Source organism: Myodes glareolus, chromosome 5 (genome assembly GCF_982192425.1).
Source record: "Myodes glareolus chromosome 5, mMyoGla1.1, whole genome shotgun sequence".
NCBI lineage: Eukaryota > Metazoa > Chordata > Mammalia > Rodentia > Cricetidae > Myodes > Myodes glareolus.
The window spans coordinates 11,875,654-11,886,726 of NC_142030.1; positions in this window are offsets into that span (position 1 = coordinate 11,875,654).

Genomic DNA, 11,073 nt, shown 5'->3' on the forward strand with positions numbered 1-11,073 from the left:
ATATAAAAAAAAATTCACATAATCAAGCAATCGAAAAACATCCTTACAAATGAACTACACTACATCATAATAGTATGGGTGAAAAGAGAGTGTGACAAAAATAAAAGCATAAAAACAAAGCCAAGTTGTATGGCAGAGTAGAGAAAACTTTTATCCAACCATAGTTGGATTATCAACCATGAATGAAGTATCCATTCATACTTCTCTGAAATACATGGGCTAGGACCCTACACTAGACTGAGACTTGGGAAAAGACTGTTCTAAAGACACAGCTTCACTGTCCCCCTCCACGTTTGGTACCTGAGCCCCCATCTAAAGAAGCCCAGGCTAGCCTTCTGAAGAGAGAGGATGATGAAGAAAGAGCTCCTGGCATATGAGCACCATAAAGAAAGCACAGACATCATTCAGTGCCTTGATTCTAAACACGTGGAGAAGATATTTTTTTTAAAAAAAAAGTGATCTTCTCAGAGTGTAGAGCAGTTATTGGCGGAAAGCAACCACATGAATAGTTCCAGTTCAGCAGGTGTAGCAGAAGCAAGCTAAACCCTACACAAACTCCCAGTTCAAACTGAACATTAACGTGGCAGTTACCTGTAGGCACCAAGCTGTAGTGGTTTGGGCTAAGAAAATATGATGAAAGTGGTACTATAGCCATTCTAGCCCTGGGCTTTAAGAAGCCTTACACTTCTGGCTTTTATTGTGAAGGAGGACTCCAGGCAACAAGTTTAAGATACATGACTGGGAGTATTTTAAGTGAGATACAGGTCTATTCCAATCAGTTTAACCACCACACCACAACGACCAGACGATGGGATGAAGCTCTTTCAGCCCAAGTCATAGATGAAGAAAGTCGCTTGAGTGACCCCAGCCAGTAACTCATAGAATAGAAGATCATTCAGCTAAGTCCAGACAAGACATAAAGTAGGGAGAAATAAATGATTTTGCTAAGCCACTAAATTTATTACATAGGGTGGAATGAGTGTCTGTTTCGTTTCCATATGGTGAGTCAGTTTTAATTCTGCAGGTCCCTTCAGCATTGCTAGCAGTGCGGTCCTGTTGCTATTGTCTTGGTTTTAATTTCAGTTTTGAAGAATATTTATACTGGACCAGCAGGTTTTTTTTCTTTCAGCTCTGTAAACCTTCCCATTGACTTTTAGTCTCATTTCCAATGAGATTAAACTTTAACTATTTTTACTGATCGGCAATGTCTCACTTGCCGCTGGTTGCTTTCATTTTTCTCCCCACTCGGTTATTTATAGATAATAGTATACTGTGTGTGGATCTTTTGTCAGATGTTATATACACTGAGTTTCCTTGACCCATCAGTTTATTGTTTGCTAATGTGGAAAATTTTTAAACATTTTTGCCTCAAATTTCTGTTCAATTATGTCCCTACTTTCAAACGCTCTGAGGACTTCTAATTATATATTTGTATTATCACTTAGTATTAAGAATTGTAATAGAATCTCCACTCAACTTTTTTTCTGGTCATTAGACCTGAAAATGCCTATTGGTCTGTCTTCAAATTGACTCTTTGATGATTGACAGTGTAAAATCTTCTCATAAGCCTATTTCATTAGTTTTTCACTTAAAATACTATGTTTTATTATTTAAATTTCTTTTTTCAAAAGAAAGGTTTCACTTAGGTGTTGATATATCCTATTTGTTCATTATAACTATGTTTCCACTAAGTCTTTGGAGTAATTTTTTTTTTTGAGACAAAGTCTCACTCTGGCTGTCCTGGAACTCACTATGCAGACCAGGCTGGCCTGGAACTCAGAGCTCTGCCTCCCAAGTGCTGGGAGACAAGGGCATGTGGCACTGCAGCCATTTTATGGAATAATTTAAATTTTATTTCAGTCAATTCTAACATGTGAGTCATCTCAGTGATGTATTATTATTCATGGCTTTTTTCTTTTAAAATTTCTTCTTCCTAATTCTTTGCAATCTGATAAGGTTTAATTCTATTGTGAACATTTATAGATTACAGGGAGCTTATATTGTTTTATTCTAAAATGGATTGTAGTGGTTAATGTGATTTCTCAATCTGATTGCATTAAGATGCCCAGAGAGTATCTGATAGTGTTTCCAGTGACGATTAAGGTCATCAGGGTTCTCAACTATGGATTCATCACCTAATAGATTCCTAATATTAGCATACCAAAAAGTATGATAATACTTTAGGTGGTGGTGCACACCTTTAGTCCCAGCGCTCTAGAGGCAGAGACAGGCAAAAACAATAAGTAAGAGGCAGGGCGGGCCCAATGGAAGGAGTATGTGGCTGGCCATATCCTTGGTCTGCATCTCACTCCAACCTCTCTCTGTTCTTCCTGTGTGACATGAGATGAATTTCCTCTGTCACATGGTCCTGCCACTATGATATGTTGCTGCAGTACGTGGAGCTATACCACCATGAATCTACTGAAACTGTTAAGGGTTTTTTTGGGAATTGTGGGAATGCTTAAGATATAATGACAGGTTTTTTTGTTGTTGTTGTTTTCAGTGTAGTCGGGAAGAATGTTTTGTAAATGCCATAAAACATTAGGGTTTGAGGGCTGGAAAGATGGCTCAGTGGTTAAGAGCATTGACTGCTCTTCCAGAGGTCCTGAGTTCAATTCCCAGAAACCATATGGTGGCTCACAACCACTGGTAATAAGATCTGGTGCCAACTTCTGTCTGCAGGGACACATGCAGGCAGACCATTGTATACATAATAAATAAATAAATCTTTAAAAAACACATTAGGATGTTGTATAACTCCACAATTAACAGTATATTAAAGGATCTTAAGAGGATACGGAGCTGGGCTAAAGTATTTTAGGCCCTAAAACACAACATTAAACTTTGTTTGTTTGATTGTTTGTTTGTTTTGGATTTCCAAATCAGGGTTTCTCTGTGTAACATCTCTGGCTGTTCTAGGACTCACTTTGTAGACCAGGCTGATCTCAAACTCACAGAGATCTGCCTGCCTTCGCCATGTGCCACCACAACCCAGGACTTTGTTTTTAATAAATTTGTAAAAATAATTCAAATATATGGTATGATGCTAATGTTAATTTTGAAAAGATTTTATGTGCAATTGTGTGCATGTCTTTGTATAGGTATGTACGCATGAGTGAAGTTCCAGAAGAGGTTATCATGTACCCTGGAATCAGAGTTTATCTGTAGTTGCAAGCTGTCTGACGTGAGTGCTAGCAACCAAACGTGGGTCCTCTGCAGAGCACTCTGTCCCTTAGCTGCTGAGCGATCACTCCAGTCCCTACAGTTATTTTTTAGTCACCGTTTTCTAGTGCTGTGGCCATTTTTAAATATGGCTAACCTGGTTTTGGGTTTCTTTTTTCAAGACAGGGTTTCTCTGTGTAGCAGAGCTCTCCCTGTCCTGGAACTCATTCTATAGACCAGTCTGGCCTTGAACTCACAGAGAACTTGCTTCTGCCTCCTGAGTGGTGGGATTATAGGCGTGTGCCACTACCTCCCGGCAAGAAGTAATTTGGTCTTATATCCTGATCCACATGAGGACAAATTGCAGAAAAACTACATTAACTTATTGGTCATTTAGAGTGCATAATCCTTGGAAAGTTATTCCATATTTACTTTTTTTCTTTCTTTTCTTTTCTTCTTCTTCTTTTTTTTTTTTTTTTAGATTGGCTCTCACGATGTAGCCTCGGTTGCCTGACAACTGCTGGCTTGGAACTCACAGAGATCTACCTACCGCTGCCTCATTGCTGAGGTTAAAGTACATGCCACCATACCCAGCCTCATTTCCATCTAGTATTGCCATAACAATCATGAACAGAGAGGACAACCCAATCTCCTGAATAAGAAGGCACTTTAATGCCTTGCCCTGGCGATGTGCTGGTAACTGCTGTCAGATATGCCCCTGGGTGAAGCATTCCTTCTTTGCGAGACCCAGAAAGTAATGCAAGAGGGTGGAGAGGCCCAGAGAAGACTTCCCAACCTAGCGAGATGCCTGCAGGGTCTATAGAGAGCTCTAGGGCTTCAATTCCATGAGTTCACCCATGTGGGGAGGACTTCTCAGTGGCGTAACTGCCTGTGAGTCATCCATGCTCCTGAAAGGAACCTGAGTACACTCCCTGGTTCACCAGGATGGACTTTGGTATGACTGTTGCTTTGGTCTGGCGCTGGGTCTCTACCTGAGGTTGTGCCTTTGTCTGGGTAAACAATGGTGTCCTGGCTCCCCAGGGAAGCTCCCCTTATGCTATGCGTATGGCATTCTTTTGCTGAGCCCAAGATGTTGTTCCTGGACCTCATTCTGACTTTCCTAGCTCTGGACCTGACCTGCTCCCTGACCTGTCAGTTTTTCTAGGCATCAAAAAGTTAGGAAATTAGAGTCCACACCACAGTCTGAGGGACTTGGAAAAGAAACAAAAGCTCTATGCTTACCCAAGAATGCTACCTTGGAGGTTGGAATCAGGGAAATTTCAATCCTGGAAGCAATTGCAGGTCACACATAATAGTGTAGCTGAGGCTGCAGAATGCACTATTGAGTGAGACGTTGTTGGAACTCACTGTGGATTTTGGTTTTTGTTTTGAAGACAGAAATCTTACTATATAGACCAGGCTGGCCTCCTCCCTCAGCCTCCCGAGTACTGGGATTGCAGGTGTGTGCCGGCAAGAGCAATACACACAGCCTTTGTAAAGAACTTCCCTGAGCCTGTGGTGCTAGAACTAAGTCAGCAGAGAACGGAAGATTGTTTCAAGGTTAAGGTGAGCAACTGGTCTACGTGGAAAAAGAAAAAGGATAGGGAAGGAAAGAAGGGAAATTAGTGTTCACGTGTAGAGCCTTTCTTGCTGTCAGTCATCCAGCCCGTTATGTACCTTCTCACATGCCGTGGAGGTTTGGGTAGGAAAGGGCTTTCACACTAGCCATTGGAAACTCCTGCTTTGCCCGTACACAGTTGCTTATTGTCCAGTCTTCATAGAAGGGCATTTATAACCCTGTTTATAATTCCGTGTGCATGCACCTGTTGAACTGCAAATACCTCCAGAGATTTGCTCTGGTATTTTCTCAGGCTTGGACAGATGGCTCAGCAGTTAAGAGCACAAACTGATTTTTGTTGAGGACCAGAGTTCAGTTCCCAGCACCCACATCAGGAAGCTCACAACTTCCTATAACGCCAGCTCCAAAGGATCCGATGCCCTAGACTTACCTCCGCAGGCACCTGTATTCACGTGCACATACACACAGAGAGACAAGTACACATACACATGATTAAAAATAAACCTTTTTTTAAAAAACGTGTTTTCTTTTTCCTGTGTCTTGGCACTCCCCCACAAAGTGCCTTTGATCTTCCCAGCAAGCTTGGGAGGACATTCCTGGCCTTGCTGTTTCTGAATGAGAACATTTCCTGGGTAGCATCGTCCAAACACGTTTCCTTTGCCAAGACTTGCTGGAGCATCCACCAGCTCTGCTGGCTGTAGCACTCTGGAATTTCACTGATCAGTTAGTTAATCAACACAAATAAGTAGTCCTTTTATTTGCTTCTTAATAATTACTGTAAACCTTTAACCTTAGCCCCAATTCCATAAAGAATCTAAGACTTAGAAAAATTAGTGGCCCATCACGGTTAATTGACTTCTCATTCAGTCCTTCGGCTGGCTAGTCCAGGCCTTCAGCTGGCTACATTCCCTGCCTCTGCTGCCGCTGCTGTTCCGCCGTTCACATCTGAAAATGAAGGGGACAAGGCCAGGCAGTCTGCCCTGTGGAGACTGAGCTACACAGGCCACACCCTGAAATCTGTTCCGCATTTGTTGCAAAACACCAAATATTTGACTTCAAGGAAAGTGGTGCCAAGGTAAATTCGGGCCAACCAGAAGCAGGAACCTAAACATACACCCGTGTATTAGTGGCAATGGCAGATGTTTGAGTTTCTTTCTTTGTATGGTAGAAAGTAGAATAATATTTGTCAGAGGTGGACAAATAGTACATGCTGGCAGGAAGTGTGGCCTTGCATTTGACTCACTCCCGGGGAAAGTGCATAGTGATAAGACTTTCTTAGCTGTGGGGAGGGAGTTAGCCCAACTGGCCATGCTCAACACAAACCCCATTCCCTGTGTTCCCCAGAGCAGATGGCTCTCTTGTACCTACTTCTGTCATTGAATCCCTTTACTTAAAGCCTCAACAGCTGTCTATGTCTCTGCTGAGTCTAAATTCTTGTGTTGGTTTTCAATGGCATTCATAATCCATCCTCTCCTCACCACCCAGTTTGGCCTCCGCCATTGTATGCATGCCTTCACTATAGTCGGATGAAGTTTTCTTATTTTCCTTTAAACACATTGTTTTCTGCCTTTAATCCCATCACTCAGGAGGCAGAGGCAGGCAGATTCTGAGTTTGAGGCCAGCCTGGTCACAGAGCGAGTTCAAGATCAGTCAAGACTCTGTAGAAAGACCCTACCTCAAAACAAATAAACAAGTAAATAAATAAATGAACAACAGAACATTTTTCCAGTATTCCTGAAAGAAGTGTGGTACTTTTGATTTTTTTAGCAAATAATTTTATGTATCTGCTTGCATGTCTGCATGTGGGTTTGTGCACGTGTGTGCACTTGCGGAGTGCAGAAGAGAGTGATGGATACCTTGCAGCTAAAGTGCAGACAGTTGTGAGCCACCTAACATGGGTTACTAGAAACTGAACTCGGGTTCTGAGTACTATGTGCTCTTAAATGCTAAGCCATTTCTCCATCCCGGTGTGGTGCTTTTGGCTGTTTGATTATTTAATAGTGGAGAACAGTCCTGTTGTCTAAGAGAATAATTTTAGATATATTAACAGAAAAGCCTTCTGACAGATTAGAATAAAAGGCATTCTGCAATATTCTGCCCTTGAATATCTCTAAGGTAAGCTATGAAAGGGCTCCCATGAGGGAGGTGCATTCATCAGACTCAGATAATGCTTCTCAGCAAACTGAACATGCAGGAGGAGTGAGATGTGCACTGGAGAGGGGGTGGGGTCTCACCATGTGAGTTTCCACAGCCTCCTTCCTCAGCACCCCAGACCAGCAGACAACCATCTCAAGCCTGGTCCCCACATCATTCATTTCTCAGCTGACGGCCCTCTCTTAGCCTGTGCCCTATTTGTTCTACTGTGCTTTTGCCTCAGTGGGTTCTTCAACCTCGTGGGGCCCTGAGTTTTTTAATTTTAAGTTTTCATGAGATAGTGTATTTAATGGAGCTTTGTTCTCTGTGTTTCGTTTCTTTGCTGTAGATTAAGAACAAGTGCTTAAAATTGGAATTGTTTTCTATCTCAGCTTCATAACGAGTTTAAGGCCAGCCTGGGCATATAAAACCCTGTCTCAAAAAAGAAAAAGAAAAGAAGGGAGGAAGGAATAAAAGAGGGCTGGAGACGTGATTAGAGTACTGACGGCTCTTCCAGAGGACACAGGGTTCAGTTCCCAGCACCCACAAGGCCTCTCACAACCATTTGTAGCTGGTTTCTGACTACGGATCTGACTCCCTCTCCCGGCTTCTGGGGCACCACACACAGAAAGGGCATAAACATATTGCCAGCATGATATCCATATCCATAGAATAAAAATAAACAAATCTCAAAAAATTAAAGATAAAACAAACAACAGAAAATCAGAAATGACCCAAACATATCTATATCTATATGTCAGAAAATTATTGAAAGATGTAAGTGCTTTACTGAAAGCTTAAAAATAAAACCAAACCAAACCAACAAAAACCAAGGATGTATAAATACAAAGGAGCTCTGGTCCCTAAGGGGTGGAGGAGGCCAGTGTGAGTAGGAACAGATGGAAACATAAAAGTACAGGAGTCCAAGCCTTGCCTGGGCAGGAAAGCTGCCATTAGGGCCAGCGGATGAACACTTTCCTTTCTCAAAATGGCGATGGGCATAGGAGGGTGGGAGAATGCCCCACAAAACCACCCAAAGCCCCTTCAGGAATGGTGTTTCAGTCAGTTCTCACAGCTAAGCCTCTTTGCTTTGTCTCCCCAATTAAGCTAACAGAGGACGAGGCCTTGATAGCCAGTCCAGAGAGGCACTTAGGAGCCTGTGTCACATGTATAAATCAGGCGGTTCTCTCTGACTGTCTAATGAGTCTACATTCTGATAGGAAAAAGTGTGAATCTTTTTCATTGGGCAACAATGTCGTTTATTTTCTCCACTTGTGAATGCCTAGACAGAAACCCCTCAGTGAGGACATTTTTCATGTTATACGTACAGTACATGTAGGTTTTCTCATAGTCCAAACTGGTCAGTTTGAAATGCTTAGTAAGAAACCATTTGCAAAGCCCCAGTGAGGAGACACTTCTAGTTCAACTGTATTTTTACACTGTAGTTTGTACTTTTTCTCTGTAGAATATAACTCAGACTTCTAAGGATAGTAGCTTTTGTTTTGTTTTATTTTATTTTATTTGTTTTGTGATAGGGTTTTGCTATGCAGCCCTGGCAGGCCAGGAGTTCACTATGTAGACCAGGTTGACCTCAAGCTCACAGCAATCCTTCTGCCTCTGACTCCTGAATGTGGGAATCCTAGTCAGGAGCTGCCACCCTAGACTGACTAGTTTCTATTTGAATTGTGTCTATGTAACAGATTTCCAAAGTCATCCAACCTACAGAAATTTAAAAAAAAAAATGAATCTGATAATTTCTATTTAATAGTATACATTTCCGGTATATACATATCTTCCAACTTTATTTAGGCACCAGTTGTTTTTAAGCATTTAAATTGTCTACATATATGTGTGCACACAGACACAGATGAAAGCAACACACAGTGAAGAGAAGGGACAGACATACCTAGTCACTCCCATCCATTGTGCCCACCCCTTCCTTATCTAATGTGTTAGTTACTTTGTTGCTGTGACAATAAAGAATCACAACACAACAAAGAGCAATTTATCCAAGACTGAGTTTACCTTGGCTTACAGTTCTATCGTGGGCATCTATAGTAGGGGGAAGGCAGCGCTGGTAGCTGGAGGCGGAAGTTGATGGGTCATATCACAATGACACCCAGGACACCAGAGAACAAACTAGCAGTGGTGGGGAGGTTCTAAACTTTCCAACCCCACCCCACGGATGTACTTCCTCTAGCCAGGCTGCACCACCCAAAGGTTCCATAACCTCCTGGACCAGCGCCACCAGCGATGAGCAAGTGTTCATAGACATGAGCCTGTGGGGACGTGTCTTCTTCAAACTGCTACGCTTGGCCTGCCTGCCTTGCCCTCAGAAACTGCTCAGCTGTGCTGCATTCTGTAGCACGTGATGCAAGCAGGAGTTCACAGTAGGTGTTTTTGTCAAACTTATCACACGCCACACCCCCTCTACTGCTAATCTCAGTAGCCCATTATTTTTTTCAGCCGCTTTCCAAAACGTATCTTCTATTTGCTTATTTATGGGCATATGTTTGTTTGTGGTTTTTGTTTGTTTTGCTTCTTTTTACTGCTTCAAACAAAGCCACTTTGACGATTTGTGTACAAGCCTTTTGTTTCCTTTCTCTGGGGAAAGAAAGACTGGGTGTGTAAGGCAGATGTGTTTTATAGTCAGGAAATCGCCACCCTGTTTCCCAACAGCTCACACTGTTGACTACACCGTCCACGTTCCTGTCTACAGTGCTGTGAGACTTTTAGCAGCCTTCAGCTTTGTCAGTACTTGTCGACATCAAACCTTTTAAAAAAATTTTTGGTGGAGACAGTGTTTCTTTTTTTAAATATTTATTTATTATGTACACAGGGTTCTACCTGCATGTATGCTTGCACACCAGAAGAGGGCACCAGACCTCATTACAGGTGGTTGTGAGCCACCATGTGGTTGCTGGGAACTGAACTCAGGACCTCTGGAAGAACATCCAGTGCTCTTAACCCCTGAGCCATCTGTCCAGTCCATCAAACCTTTTAATTGTACCATTCTAGCGTATGTGTAAGAATGTGCTTGGGAGCTGCACCTCACCAGTGATTCACACTGCAGTACCTTCTGTGTGCACAGTTGCTGGATAGTAATCGGTTTTGCTCACTTTTCCAAGTACAGTTGATTTATTATTAATTAGTTGAGAGAGTATTCATATATTTTGACCTAATTTGTCTATAAACATGTTTTACAAACACTTTATCCTGTTTGATTTGACCTTGAATTTTCATCCGCTGAATATAGAAGACAGAGTAGAAACTTCCATTTTGATTAAATCCAATGTACTGATTCATTTCTTTCAGAGTTTGTGCTTTTTATAACTTAAAATTCTTTTTGGTCAAATGTAAATTGACACACATTTTTGCCAGTGGCCATGTCAGAGGAGCTACAGACAGCAATGGAGCTCATGGAATACGGACCAGCAGATAGCAAAGCTGTGCTGGGTACATCCTGGAGAGGCAATGCTGATTAGTTAGATCTATGATTTAAGTGGACGTTCTGATAAAAGATACAGGTAGTAAGGATAATTAGGGAAATAGTTTAGGTTAGTCTGCCAATTGCTCCAATAAGAGATAAAAAAACAACAATAAAAACACAAAATAGGCTAGAAGTCACCTTCCCCTCTGATAGATGGGAGATTTTCAGAAGATGGAAAATAAAAGCAAGGAAGTTTCATGCGTTATAGACACACGAATTCGGCCTGTGGGGAAACAGGGTAATGATCACAGAAAGCAATTATACTCCTACACTCAAGGTTAGGTCTGAGTTCCTTGATCATGTAACTTACAGAATTAATCACGGCCCTGGTATGCTCCTTGAAAAAAAAAGTTCTGAAAGGAAATTAAATGACCCTATTGTGTGTAAAGAGAAAGAATTGGCTAGCTGGCCACTTGTTTAATGTTTCTCTAGAGCAGAAACTGGATAGGAGTCTTACACTGAAATGTCAAACAGCTGCCTGCCAGTATGAAAGGAACTGACTGAAATATTTTTAGCTTTCTTAAAACTTGGTTCATTGATTGTAAGAGAATCATTGCTTTGGGGTGAAGATGTTATGATGGGAAAATTAATACAAAGAAAAATGTTTCTTTGTGGGCTTCTAAGGAAAACATAGAACTTGTGATCACAACGTGATTTCTTCCTGTGTAAAGATTTTAATTTTGTTTTGGAAAATTTGTAACTTGTGGTC